The following is a 13,399-nucleotide window of genomic DNA, read 5'->3' on the forward strand; positions in this document are numbered from 1 at the left end:
AGTCTCAGAGCACCGTTTGATCTTCCAGTCTTCGGCCAGAGCAGTAGCAACTGCATCCCTTTAAGAAGAGGTGTCTGGTTAAGATCATCTTCTGCTTCCTCTGAAGCAAGATTTAAAATAGGAGACCTCCCCTTCAAAGAGGCGTCTTTGTTTAGCAGTAAAATTGATTAATTACTGGAAGGGATAAAGAAAACAAAGTCTTCTGTTGATCCCGCGGGGTAAGACCTGCAATGGCAGAGATACTCTGTGCATAATGGATAGTTTTACTTTCTGTTCCCCTCTTCACGCTCTTCTTTTTTCGGGTGGAATTCAAACAGCTTTGGACCACGAGGGACCGTTGCATGTTGCTCTTGCCCAGTTTCAAGGGAGAGCATCATCCGGAATGGTGTAGACCCGTCTGCCGGTAGCTACAACACAGAGCATCAACTGCTCCGCTCGAGGGCAAGTGAGGACAAAAGCTCCAGCCTGAGCCCGTTTCTACCACACACGAGGCTGTCTGCTTTCATCCCTTCTCCCTGGGCCCGTGAAGGAGAGAGGGAAATAAGACAGGACAGGCTTTATGTGGTCTGGTGTGGTCCGGAGATTTGCAGGGCGATGTCAGAAGTATGATTCGTTTCAACTGGCATCAGCCCTCCCAAAGCTGAATGTCTCGCCTGAGGCGTCTCGGCTCCTGCGCTGGACGAGGGAGAAGAAACCAGCGTCTGTGGAAATTAGTGGATCCCCCTTCTCTTACCTGTCTGTTTTGGGATCGGATGTGTGGAAATGCTGACTTTCCCCCTTAACTCTTGGGAGAGCCCAGAGGACGGCTGACTTTCCGACGGCTGAGGTCAGACGTGGTGAATCCCCGCAGGCGAGATGTACGGGATGCTTTCAGTAGTATTTATTGCGTGGGGTATTATAATAACACGGCAGGATTTTTCTCCTCTCTTCTCTTTCCTTACGCCTGCCTGCGCAGGCTCAGAGGGCGATTAACCTAGAAAAGCTCCTTGCAGTGTTCAACCTTAGGAAACCACGGGCTGGGAAATATCCCCGGCTGGAGGGGTTGGTGATGCGGGCGCGTGGCTCCCGGAGGCGAGGTGCCTTGGAGCATTTTCCTCGCAGGGCAGGAGGGTCAACTAATTGGCTGCTGCTCGGGCAGCTCAGCATAAATCCATAGATGGGAAAAATCAATAGTTGCATGTGAGATCATGAAATAATCCCAAAAGAATGAAAAAAACCCCGACCCTGATACTCCTATGGGAGCTCGGCTTCAGCAGGACTCATAAAATCACCACTCGAGCCCTTGGCAGAGTGTTAATTATTTTCCTGCCTATTAGAGCTGCATGTGTAGTTGCCTCAGTCCCCGTTAGCAAATTACTCTCCTAAAGGCTACCTCCTTTTTTCCCCTGGTTTTCGTCTACACAGTCACTTGGAGACTGGATCCAAGTCTTCTGCATAACGTGGTGTCAAAAATCGTTGTTCATGAGGTGATCCCTTTCCCCCAGCTCACTGAGAGGGAACCCATTTTGTTGCACTGAGATGCCGAAAAACCTTGCACTGTTGCCTTGGGAGAGCTCCAGGGTCTGTGACCCTGTTCGTTTCCTTTTTCTCCAGAAAATCATCCCAAATTTCATATCCTTTCTGGGGAGATTAAGCAGCACATAGAGGAAAGCAGCACGCCAACAGCTGAGTTCCCTCTCGGTACAGGATTGTTTCTTCCCAGGAACTGCTTCTCTCTGGGCAAGAGCCAAGGCCAGGGCTGTTCTTTGGTTGCTGTTTAATTAGTTCCTAAGTTCTTCTAGTGCAAATGTAGATCTACATAAATTAATGATAATAATCTCTCTAAGCGCCTTTGTAAGGAACGGAGCTTCTAAGGTCCCTGCCTCATGGCACGGATTCCCCACCTTCCCTTTGGACCTGCACATCTCCTCTCTTCCCTGTTTCTTGCCTTTTTTTACCCTGTTTTTAGCTCCTAGTCCTTGTGTCTTGCTATCCATGTCTGGGTCGGGATCTCCAGCCAAATCCCCCATGGCAAGAGGGATGGGAATAAATGGGTCGAGTGGCTCGGACCCTTTGTGGGTGGCTTTGCCACCACCCAGCTCCACTGAGTCTCCAACACGTGCCTCCATGAGAAGGAAAGGCGCTGCTCTTTTGTTTTTCGACTGCAACCCCCAGAGATGCTCTAACAACTGAGCTTGACTCCTTGACAGGTTGCAGCTCATAATCACACCCAAATGTGCCTGCAAATATAATCAGCGGTAAACGCGCAGATACAATCACGCCGGGGAAGAGAAGAGGTGCCATTTAGCAGCTCTGGAAAAGCCTGCAAAGCGTCAGTTTTCTTCAGACTATTGGTCCTTGGGGAACGCTAGCACATGCAATATTCAGTGGGACATGGAAAGCAACGCGGAAAGAGCCATAAATATCTCCAGGAGAAATATCGCTGAGGGAGATTATGAAGCTGAGGAGGATCAGAGGTCTGGAGACCCTCCTCTGCGAGGCACCACACCTTGAGACCTTCATTGACTCCCCTCCAGCTCATGCTTACAGTGGGAGAAACCCATGGTGTCTACCCACAGCATGATGGTGTTTTGGGCACCAGGAGGGTTCCCAAGCCCCAAAGTCTTTGCAGGGACAGGCTGGAGGGGAGGGGGTGTGCGGGGCAGCCAATGCTCATTGCCACGCTGCTTGCCGGAGGAGCCAAGCACAGCCCTAATCTCATTACAGTATTTTCTATAACATTACAACACGGACATAATTATTACAGGATTTTCTGTTTGCCAGCCTGTAATTAAAAACTTGCTGGGGGAAACAGCGTCAGGTTCCCTGAGTGAAAGTTATCCCCTTTGCTCCCAGAAAATCCCCACCGGTTTCTGGTTGTTCCTGCTCCCTCCATCCTGGGAGGTCTCCTCCCTTCCTCAATCCTTAGATGGCCATAAAACATCTTCATTTCTGAAATCAGCATGGCTTAATCCTCTCCAGAGGGATTGTAGCCAGCATTTGTCATGGTTGTTGTTGCCTTTGCGCTCATGGCCCCGTTGGCTGTGACCGTCTTGGGACTCGCACTGGGGTGCTGGGCTGCAATGACCCACTGGAGTTATGGATATAGAGACAGATAGATAGATACGGATGGCTTTGGTTGTATGAGGCTTGGTGTTTTCAAGGTAAAACTTCCCAGCAACTGGGTAACGGGTGTTATTTCACCTCCTGCATTTCTATCTGTGCATCCAGCCTCCTCACCTCTGCCCCGTGCCATCAGCCCAAGCACCCGAGTCCTTTCCAGCGAGGCTCTTGGAGAGGAGGGGGGAAAACTCGCCTGGTGCCAAGAAACCCCAGCCGAGGGCTTTGAAGCTTGCTGAGGTCCAGCGGCGAGAAGTCAGACCTTGCGATGGAAAGGGCTGGGCTGTTTTAATTGCAAACAGCGTCACTGGCTTGGCTTGCAAAACGACGGCCCGCGCGGCCGGGCTGCACCACGGCCGCATCCAGACCTGTCCCAGGGAAGCAGGAGCTCACGGCGGCTCCTCCCAGGCTCTGGAGAAGCACCTTGTGGATGTTCATCCCCAAAAACCAAAGCGCACGACGGAGCAGGGGAAAGGCTGAGCCGTCCTTTTGCCGGCAGCGCTCACGGCGGGCTCCTTTCGACAAGGCGAGTTGCGCGGCGAACTGCGCCGGCAAAGGCTCTCGGCGGGGGGAGGCAGGTTGGCGTTGCAGGCCTGCTCGTTAGCATGTGGGGTTGATTATACATGAGGAAGGGCAGGGGGCTGGCAGGGGAGAGAGCGTCTGTGCGGGGAAGGGGGTGGGGGGGGGTGTGCACGGTGCAAACTATTCCGGTTGCCGCCAGCGGTAATGGTTGCCATATGGAGCGTCGCGCTGAGGAGGCTTGGCTGGCTGGGCGCGGGCAACGCCGAATTCTCACCGTGGGTTTAAGCTGCAAAGTGTTGTTTGTGGGCACCTGGAGCCCGCCAGCCGGGGCCGCCAGCAGAGCAGCTGTTTCGGGGGTGTTCGTGCCGATATTGTGGCGTGAAACCGTCCCGGCGCCTCTTTTTCTTGCTCCGTCTCCCAGCGCGCAGCGTGGGGCGGGGGACGCCGGGAGGTCGTCTTGTGCTGGGTTCAAGCTGCACGTTTGCCCAACGCTTGGCCTTGCGGGAGGCAGGGGGTTTCCCTGAATTCCAGATTTCCACTGTTTCTCCAGATAGGAGCGTTTGAGATCAATGGGCATCTGCTGGCCCATCTCGGCCCTCGGGAGCTTCGAGCCTCTTCTGGCTCCTCCTTGCAAACTCTCTCCTGTGCCACAGCAGGGACCACGCTTGGTGCCGCCCTTGCGTCCCAGTGGGATTTAAGCCAAGTCCCTGCTGGGGACCAGGGGAACCCGGAGAAGGGCTTGGGAGTTTTGTCCAGCTGAGGATGGCAATCACACCCGAGAGAATCCCACATCTCTGCTGTTAACCAGGACAGGAGGGACCTCCTGCAACCCCACGGACAAACCACAGAGCTGGGTGGCTCGGCTGTGGCTGGAAAGGACGATGCTACGGCCCCACGACACGTGGGGTTTTATTTAACTCCCAGCCAGACGCTGTTGCTCCGTTCGTTTCTGCGTGATCTGTGTCAGGGCTGAGCCTTCGGGTGGGAATTTATAAGGTGCCTGCAAGAGGTGTCTGGAGAGGCACCAGCTCCTGATGTACAGGGACATCGGGGACACTGAGGTTGGCACCAGAAGAGAGGTAGAGCGGGGTGAACTCGCTATAAAGAAGATAAAAGAGAGCAGGGTTCATCCATCACACTTTTTTTTTTTTCCTTCCTTATTTTTAAGGTGAAAATGCACTTGCTGCAAAAATTCTGACTTTAATCTTAATTGCCGCCTTTAGCAGGGTGATAGTCTGGGGTAGCAGGCTTGCTGCTGCAGGGTGATTTGCCACTTCAGTGGCCTAGAACTGCGTATTTCTGCATCGTTTATCACCCGTGTGTCACCAGCAGTGCCCTCCTGAACGGAGAGGGCTCGGGCTAGCAGGGACACGGCGGTACAGCCTGGTCCCGCAAGCGCAGTCGCCTCACGGATGCTGCAGAGCATCAGCCCCACGAGAGAGGCCCCACCTCCCCGTCTTGCCCCGTTTCCAAAGCCATAACTACCTCTGCACACCCGTACGGGGAAAGACCTCGCAGATTTGGGTCTGAAAGTGTCCTACTTTATCCCCAAGCTCATCGCCTGTCCCCAGAGCCCTCCTGCTCTGGCGGTTTTACCTGGGTAAGCTCCAGCTGTCGGTTCCATTTATCCGGGCTGCGTTAAGTGGCTGGCAGTTGCATTATTCTTTAAGTGCGCGCAGTTCTTCCAAAATCCATCTTCTTCCTAGTGAGGCGCAGCAGTTCTCACAGGCTGGCAGTGGTGAAATTCGCAGCATCGCCGACAGTGATTCCCAGTGACCTTCCCCAGTAACTGGTGGTCAGTGCTGTGGGTTGCTGCAACTCCCACATTGTGCTTTTTCCTGGTAAATATGGAAAAGCATGATTGCAGCTTCACCGTTTGGGCTTTTTCTTGTTATCCCATCAGCTGTGGATCTGCCTGTTTTTATCTAGAAAACAGCCTATCGAAGGTACGTACCTGTTGCTAATAGATATTTCAACTGAGGTCAGAGTACGGTCCCTCGTTACATCTGGGGGAGTGGGGAAATGCAATTAAAAGCTCTCCATTTTGCCAAGAATAGTGAAACAAGGGCATGTATTAGCCAGGGCAGCTCCATTTCTGAGTAGCATCAGCAGGATCCAGGGGTGGCTAGTGAGAGGGCATTAGTGGTGAAGTGTCCTGCACTGGGGCTTCTCTTCTGGAGTGAAAAACTGAGATGTCCAGAGGATGTGTGGCAGGCTTGGGGGAGGGAATGGAAATGGAGGGTTTTGTATCCCAGGACCTGTAGGGCATCAGGGATGAAAACCTGGGATCTGTGCTGGGAACCGCGGCCAAAACTGCACCGCTGGCAGCTTCCAGCGCTTGGAAATGGGGATCTCCAGCCCCCAACTCATATCCCCTCTGGCTCTCTCCCCAGTTCATCCCACTGCCACTTCCAGTGCTCAATATCCAGCCCCTCTCACAGTGGGACCAGGACCCTCCCCAGCCCAGACAGGGGGAGATGCCTCCGGCTTTCCTGCAAGGCAGGAGAAGACATCAAAGGCGCCAAACCCCTGACTTGTCCTTGTCCTGCCTCGGCCCCACTACCCACCCCCCCCCCCCTCCAAGCTTGCATCATGGAAAATAATGTCCGTGGGCCTCCAGCCCAGGCCGCTGGCTCGGCTCCACGGAGCCGCTCGGCTCCCTCGTGCCCGGGGCCGGCTGAGACACGAACACAAGTTCCTCCCCTGTCCGGGGAGCGGGCATTTTTTTCCCCTCCCTCCCCTGATGCTGCATCTCTTCCCCTCTCCTGGAATGATTACAGCTGCTCAGGAAGCCCTGAGGAAAGCCAAAAAAACCGCCGCGTTTTCCTCCTTCCTTCCTTATCCACCAGCCAGAACCAATTAAACCCACAGGAGCTCAGCTCTTCCCGGCTTCCCTTTTAATTTCAGACCCCCTGGTAAGAGGAGACATGATAAAATGCAAGATTAAATGCCTAATACGTAGGATCTGGGATTACCGAGGCCAGGCTGGGCGGTTGGAGGTAGAAGGATGTGACTGGTTAAAGGGAGGTTTGAACCGATGATGCCTCCCTGCGTCTTCTCTCCCGCCTGCGGCATGGAAAGGGCAGGGCAGGCGTGAAACCCCTGCTCAGATCCAGCCCGGAGGCATTCAGAAATGAAAGGCTTTCCTCACCGATGTCCAGGGGTGGCCTCGGGAAGGGGTTTCTGCACGGGGCTGGGGGGTGAGGTCCAAAATCCCACCCCGTGGCAGCAGGATGGGGGTCCACGGGGCCAAATCTCCTGCATTTGTAGGTAACGGCATCGAATAGCCCCTGTTATAAACTACACGTACATCAGCGTGACATCCCCGCTGCTTCTCGCTCCATGCCTGGAGGGTTTCAGGCTTTGATGGCTGGAAAGATGCTGCTGATTTATTCATGGCCACTTCCCACCCATTAGCATTAATAGCTCTCGTTGCTCTCGTCCGTCTATGGAGCCCACTCCTGTCCCTGCCTGGCCTTTGCTGGGAAGGTCAAGCACAGTGAGATGCTGGAGCCCGAATAATTTCCTGGAAATCACCGGTGTGCCAGGTTTCCACCCTCAGCACCTGACCTTTCCAACAGGGAAGGAGAAGGATGCCAGCAAATGTCCCCTCTCTGTTTCTTCTTCCTCTTGATCTTCTCGCTCCAGAGAAGAAATTGCAAAGATGAAATTGTGGAGACCTGGACTGCCTTCCTCCCAGCTGCTCACCGGCCACGTCATGTGGCAAACAACCTCTGCTCTGGCTTCTTTTGGGTGGAAATGTGCCCTTTGGGTGAATCCCAGCCCTGTGTAAACCTCATGGCCGTTGATGAGGCCACCACATCTCATCTCACTGAGCTGCCAGGGGGTCCCCAGGACCTTCCTGGGGAAGGGAAAATCCAGTGTCCGAGATAAACCTCTGTGTCTGAGCTGGTCAGAGGGAAATGAGCTCCCTGAAAGGTTCTGATAAATGCCTGGGTGCTCCTGCCCTTCACTTCACTCTTGGCTTCAAACCCACCGCCCTGCTCTGGCCCCACACCTCCACCCCGCATCTGTTTAACTTTACCACCATCGCCTTTAAACATGACCAGGGTGCAGCTCCAGCCCCGCTGCCAGACTGGTGTCCCTGGGCACTGGGATGGGAAGGATTCAGGGGGGGCCACGCTGGGGTTCTGGTACTATAGGGCTGAAATCCCCTGCCGAGACCCTGGGGGGGCTGTCCTGCCGGGCCCATCGCAGCGAGATGCGTGGGAGCGTTTCGCGTCCTCCCAAGCCCTGGAAAGTGAGAGACGCTCTTCGGGCGCGATGGCTCTGCGCCTGCGAAGCGATGGGGGTGGGGGGATCCGAATCCGTCGAGGAAAGGACGGCAGAGGGTGAGCTTCTCGTAGCCAGGGATGAAGCTGAATATCCCGAATCAAGAAACCTTTGTGTCTGAGCTTCAGGTTGGGCTCGTTGCCTTTTCCAAGGGATTTTGTGGGAGCCCTCCCTGCTCCTGAGGTCTCTGCTCCCTGCCTGTGCCCTGGGATGTTATCTGAAGCAGGGACATGGATAAATGCAGTGGCGTTCAAGCGATGCTGAGATGCAGGTGGTGGGCCAAGGAGCAGATAAATGTGTCAGGGCTGAGACACTGCTCAGGCTCCTCCTGCCCCTACCTGACCTGCGGTAACTGACTTTAACGTACAAGAAAAGGCTGTGGCCACTGCATTGGGTGGGTTTTTTATTCTTTTTTTTTCTAAATTGCTAATTCTTTAGAGGCTTGATAGCAGAGCCAGTGCCTTCTCTGGGGCTACCTGGGGAGCTGGTGCTCAGCCACAGCAAGAGACACCATTTAAGTGAGCAAATATCAATAAGGGCACGTCTCTGCTTTGGGGTTATTCACCGTGTTCGGGAAACGCAGGGCTCAGTTGTCCTGATTGCCCACGAGGCCTCTTTAATGTGCTGACCTAAGGTGTGTCCTCGGCTTGCGGACCGAGGACGTTTTCCTCTCGTGGCTGCGCGAACGCCGGAGCCCTGCGGTTTTCCTCGTGTGATGGGGTGGAGATGCTCGGCTTCTGCATCAGGGAAACGAATATCGAAGCATTTTGGGACGGGGGCATTTGGCACAGGATGGCTCTGTGTCCTGCTGGGGGGAACAAGGAGCGGGGACATTACGAGACCTCCACCGTGGTGTCCCCTCCACCGAGAGGGTCCCTCCATCAGGCTGTGAGCAGGGGACAGCCCGCTCCCCCTGCCACACCGGCACAGCAAGCTGCTAATGAAGGCCTGGTGCTAACGAGGGTGCGATCTGCTAAGTGAGGGTACAAACGAGGGCCGGGAGGCACAGGGGGGTTGGGGACGTGGAGCCCAGCATGGGTCACAGACCGGGGTGAGAGCCGGGCGCGCGGAGGATGGTACTTTCCCGGTGGGCTCCATCCCTTCGGAGCGCTGAGGCCTTAAGGGCTTCTGCAGCTGCAGGCGTCATCCCATCGATGACGTTCGTTAGCTGCCGATGGAGAACCTCGTCAGCTTTGAGTTCTCCCCTCTCGAGCTCGTTCGTGAGCTCCTGCAGCGACGAGGTTGGCAATTCGGTTAAACAGGGGCTGAAAACACGTTGCCCTGTGCGTGCGTTAGAATTTGGCCCTGACGGCTTCGTTGGATCCCCCCGGGGTTTCTCCTAGAGGATGAGACATCACGAAGATCCCTCGCCTCTCCCCCAAATTGCTGGGTTTTTACTGACCTGCCTGCCGTCAGCAAGAGCCCAACCTGCCCCGGGTCCTGCCCTGCCCCTGCCCGCTCCAGCAAAGTGAGAGAGGGTTGAAAATACAAATTACCTTCCCCCAAGAGGCATGTGGAGCTGGAAATGTTATGGCTCATTTTAAAATGAAAAGGCAATCTCAGAATATTGCATTTCTGTGAAATATCCCATCCCAGCTTTAGCTGAAGCACTTCACTCCAGCTTTTATTTCTGTTACTTCGACATTAGCAAGCACTAATGCTTAGTAATTTGGTACATAACCGAAATGACAAACCAAAACATTTTGATGCAGGCACCTCTGCGAAATCTGGGGAAGAGCTAGAAGGACAAGGCTTTTGGTGCATTTTGGGATAATCTTTCCTAGATGGTCCCCCCTTCCCATCAGGACCAGGATCTCCATCCCTTGCATGACCAAGCAAACAAAGCGATGGCCGGATGCAGCTACTCCAGAGAAAAAGAAAAACCCTCTCCTGAATACTCCTGGCTGCCTAAAATGAGGGCACTGACCCCCAGCCCGAGCCATCCACCAGGGTGGTGGGTACGTACACGATGGGAGCGAGCACCTTCCCTCTAGCTCTCTATTCCATTCCTAACGTGCAGTGTTTATTCTGCTTTAAAGAGACACTGGGGAAAATTAAAACCAGCTTCGATGCAGAGTTTTCCTCCCCCAGCTTGTGCTAACGCTGCGTTGTCGGAGCTGGAAAGGCAATGGCCAAGTGGCTTCTGGCTAGTGAGGGCTGCAGCATCTCACTTCCCGCTCCTCCTCCTCTCCCCGAGCGGCTGCTGGAGCATCAGGAATGTAAATGCAGCGGGCAATGTTATCTTCCCAAATATTTTCTGTCAAGCATGGGTAAGTTTCTGTGGACTTTCGGTTGCATAAAACTTCAGAGAGCTGCGTTTTGGCCTGAAGTTATCAGCTTGATGTTCCCTTCAACTGGAAAACATTTCTTTCGGGTTGTTTGTGTGGAAAGAATAATTTTTACGTGGCGCTTTGCAACCCATGAGCCTGGTCAAGCGAGGAAGAATTGCTTTACATGGCAGTGGAGGAGAGATCCCGTAAATCAGATCCCACCTTGTCTCCTGTACAAGTATTGCTGGGTAGAGAATAAAATACAGGATCACACAGTACAGTGTGGTATGTGCGATACAGGAGAAGTTTGCAAAACAGGATTATAAATCACTGGAAAGAGAAGAGGCATTTGACTTAAAGCTTTGGAGATACATTAAAACTCACTCGTCTTGTGAATTTGGTTAAAACTTCTATTAATCTGTGAAAATATGCAGGTTTTCTTCTACGTGGAGACGGATGACATTTCCAGAACTCAAGTCTTTAGGCTTTTCCAAGTTCTTACTGAAAAGCCAGAGATAATTACTTTTCCAGGGACCTAAAGATAATGACTCCACATTTACAGAACATGATTAATAACGAGCCTGTTTATATTTACAGTCGCTTCACTTACCACTGAAACGGGGCCACCTCCGAAGCAGCCTATGGAGCTTTTTATCCCACAGCGCTGGGAATCTGGCGCTGTGGTTATTTCCAGGCACGCTACCAAAAAATTCTCTCTGAAAGGGACTTTGGGAAGACGCTGGCTCATCCTCCTGCTCCTAATGCCTTGGCCAAATCTCCTTCCCTGCCCGCCTTGCCTTCGGTGGATGAGGGGAATGGGGTTTTTTTTCCCCTTCCTCTCTGCAGCGACCTTAGGAATATTGGGGAAGCTACTACAGCATCTCCCGCTGGATGGAAGTTGAGTGGAGGCTGGATGGAAGCCCTCGTGCCCTACAAGTGTCGGCTGCCAGGGTGGGGGTCTGACTCCTCAGCCAGAGATCGCTTCCAGCCACGAAATGATCGGCCTCTTCCCGGCGTGAGGAGCGCATGACCACAGGCCAGGGGTGCGGCAGCGAGCCAGAGCCATCGCGAGGCTCGTTTTCACCCCGACTCGGTGGTGGGAATACGTCACGTCCCCGCTCTGTGCCTCAGTTTCCCCATTACTAGGAAAGGGAGGGGGATGTCTGCTTTGTGCCTTGTGCTCCTTCACAGCTGCAGCCCCGGGGCTGAGCGGAGCTGACCCATCCAGCCCCATCCCAGATGCTCCGACTCTCCCCCAGGGCAGCATCACCGACCCCAGCCGAAAGCAGACAAGCCCCCACAGGTCCCTCAGCCAGAAGGGACCCTGCTAGCAAGAAACCTCTACTGCTAAACCCTGCCTGCTGCCCAAAATACCTCTCCGGGTGGTGACCTTGCTTTGGCAGGCAGCGTTCCCCTCCCCGGCACCTCCGGCACAGGTTGGCAGCTGCCTCTGCCAGATCGGAGACATCGCAGGGGCTCCTCTCTCCCCTCTCTGCTAATGGGGAAGGCTCCGCAGCCTCGGCGAGCCGGTGCCAAACCCCGCTCCAACAGCTGTATGTTCTCCAGCATGAGTCATCCCCACCCCGAGCTTTCAGCCTCTCCATAACAACATTCCTTCTCTCTGATCTCAGAGCCTGGCTGTGATCACTCGCTGCTCCTGCCTCCATCCACATGGTTCCTCCTGTCCAGGCTCAGTCCCCAGCCGAGGCAGCAGAGAGCAGAGGAGGCTTTGCCAGGATGGCCAGAGCTTGAAACAAGGCGGATTCAGATCCTCTCCCTCCCCTAAAATCAAGAGGAGGTGCCCAGTTACGATGAGGTTCGTTTTTTCTCTCAAGAGAGACAGTGATGTCGATTCTTTTCTGTATTCCTGTTGTTCCTCACCATCCAAGATGTCTCTGTAAGAGCCACCGCTGCCATCCCTCTCCCAGAGCATCAGCAAAAGTGCTCTGAGCCTTTGGTCCTACAGATCTCCCGTCCTGCCGTGAGCTCTGCTCCAGAGCCTCCTCCCTCAGCCCCTTCCTCTCTCTCCCTGCTGTCACTTTTGTCCCCAGTGGATTCTTTTCTCCTCTCCACCTCTCTGCTCCTCCAGAGGTGATCCCACTGCAAGGACACAGCCAACAGCAACATCCACTCTCCCTCCATGAGCTGGGTACCGCAGGAAGGGTGGAACACCCAGGCTGAGCTCTTCCTCAGCCTTAAGCCCAGCCTTAAGCCCTGGAGAACTGCAGGCAGCTGCCATCTCCCCTACGCCGCCTCCAACGTCTTTTAGCACATTAAAGGTGGACCCACGGGGAGACGGACCCACTCTGAGGCATCGCTGGGCCACCTGCAATTGGGAAACTGCTTCTGAGCAGGCTCCTGCATCGGGACGGGCAGTGCCTGAGCGTGAGAGCCCTCTGCCACCTCCGTGCTGCCAGACCCTGCCGAAAGCGCTGACCCTCGCTCCTAAAGCCGCCGGCGCTGAGCTCTCGCCACGTCCCCCTCCAGCTTTTTGGCCGGCTCCGCCTGGCACAGGTACAGCCTCTGAATAGAAATCAAATTTTGCTCAAAAGCATTAATTTCTTCTGGATCGTGGAGTGCCCAGATGGTCTCCAGCGGCAGCGAAGGGAGACCTTGAGCGTGTCGCTTGAACAGCGTGAAAAGCCAAAGGCAAATGTCGTTCCTCCCTGGGCAGCTGCATTTGTGAGGGTGGCCAGGATGAGCGGGGCATCCTTGAACCCGCCGCTATAAACCCTCGCCTTGCCCCAGCTCTCATCGCTCAAGAAGCTCCAAAGTTTCCCAAACGCTGCTTTAATTGAGCCTGGCAGGAGGGCGGGGGAAGATGACCCCGTGCAGCATCTCTGCAGCATAACCCAGACACAGGAATTTTCTTTCTCTCCTCATCGACTCACTGGGTGATGCTCCCCTGGCAGAGACAGGTGAGGAACCCAGCAGCCTGTGCCTCATTTCTGAGCTTTGCCCCTAAAAACCTTTCCTGGGCGGTGCTGCCTGCCGTAGAGCCAGGATTCTGCGTCTGCCTACGGACCAGGGGGTGCCGATGGCAAAGTCACGCAGGGAACGGCAGAGTTGTGTTTTGTGGCTCTCCCTGGCGAGAGCAGGGGGCTGGTTTGGTGCTCTGAGATTTACCACAGCCATGGGGAAGAGGGGGAATGAAAGCTCGGTAGATTTTTAATTAAAGGCTGATGAACAGCCTCTTTGCCTGCAAAACATCGGTG

This window comes from Leptosomus discolor, chromosome Z, assembly GCF_034619465.1.
Source record: "Leptosomus discolor isolate bLepDis1 chromosome Z, bLepDis1.hap2, whole genome shotgun sequence".
Classification (NCBI taxonomy): Eukaryota; Metazoa; Chordata; class Aves; order Leptosomiformes; family Leptosomidae; genus Leptosomus; species Leptosomus discolor.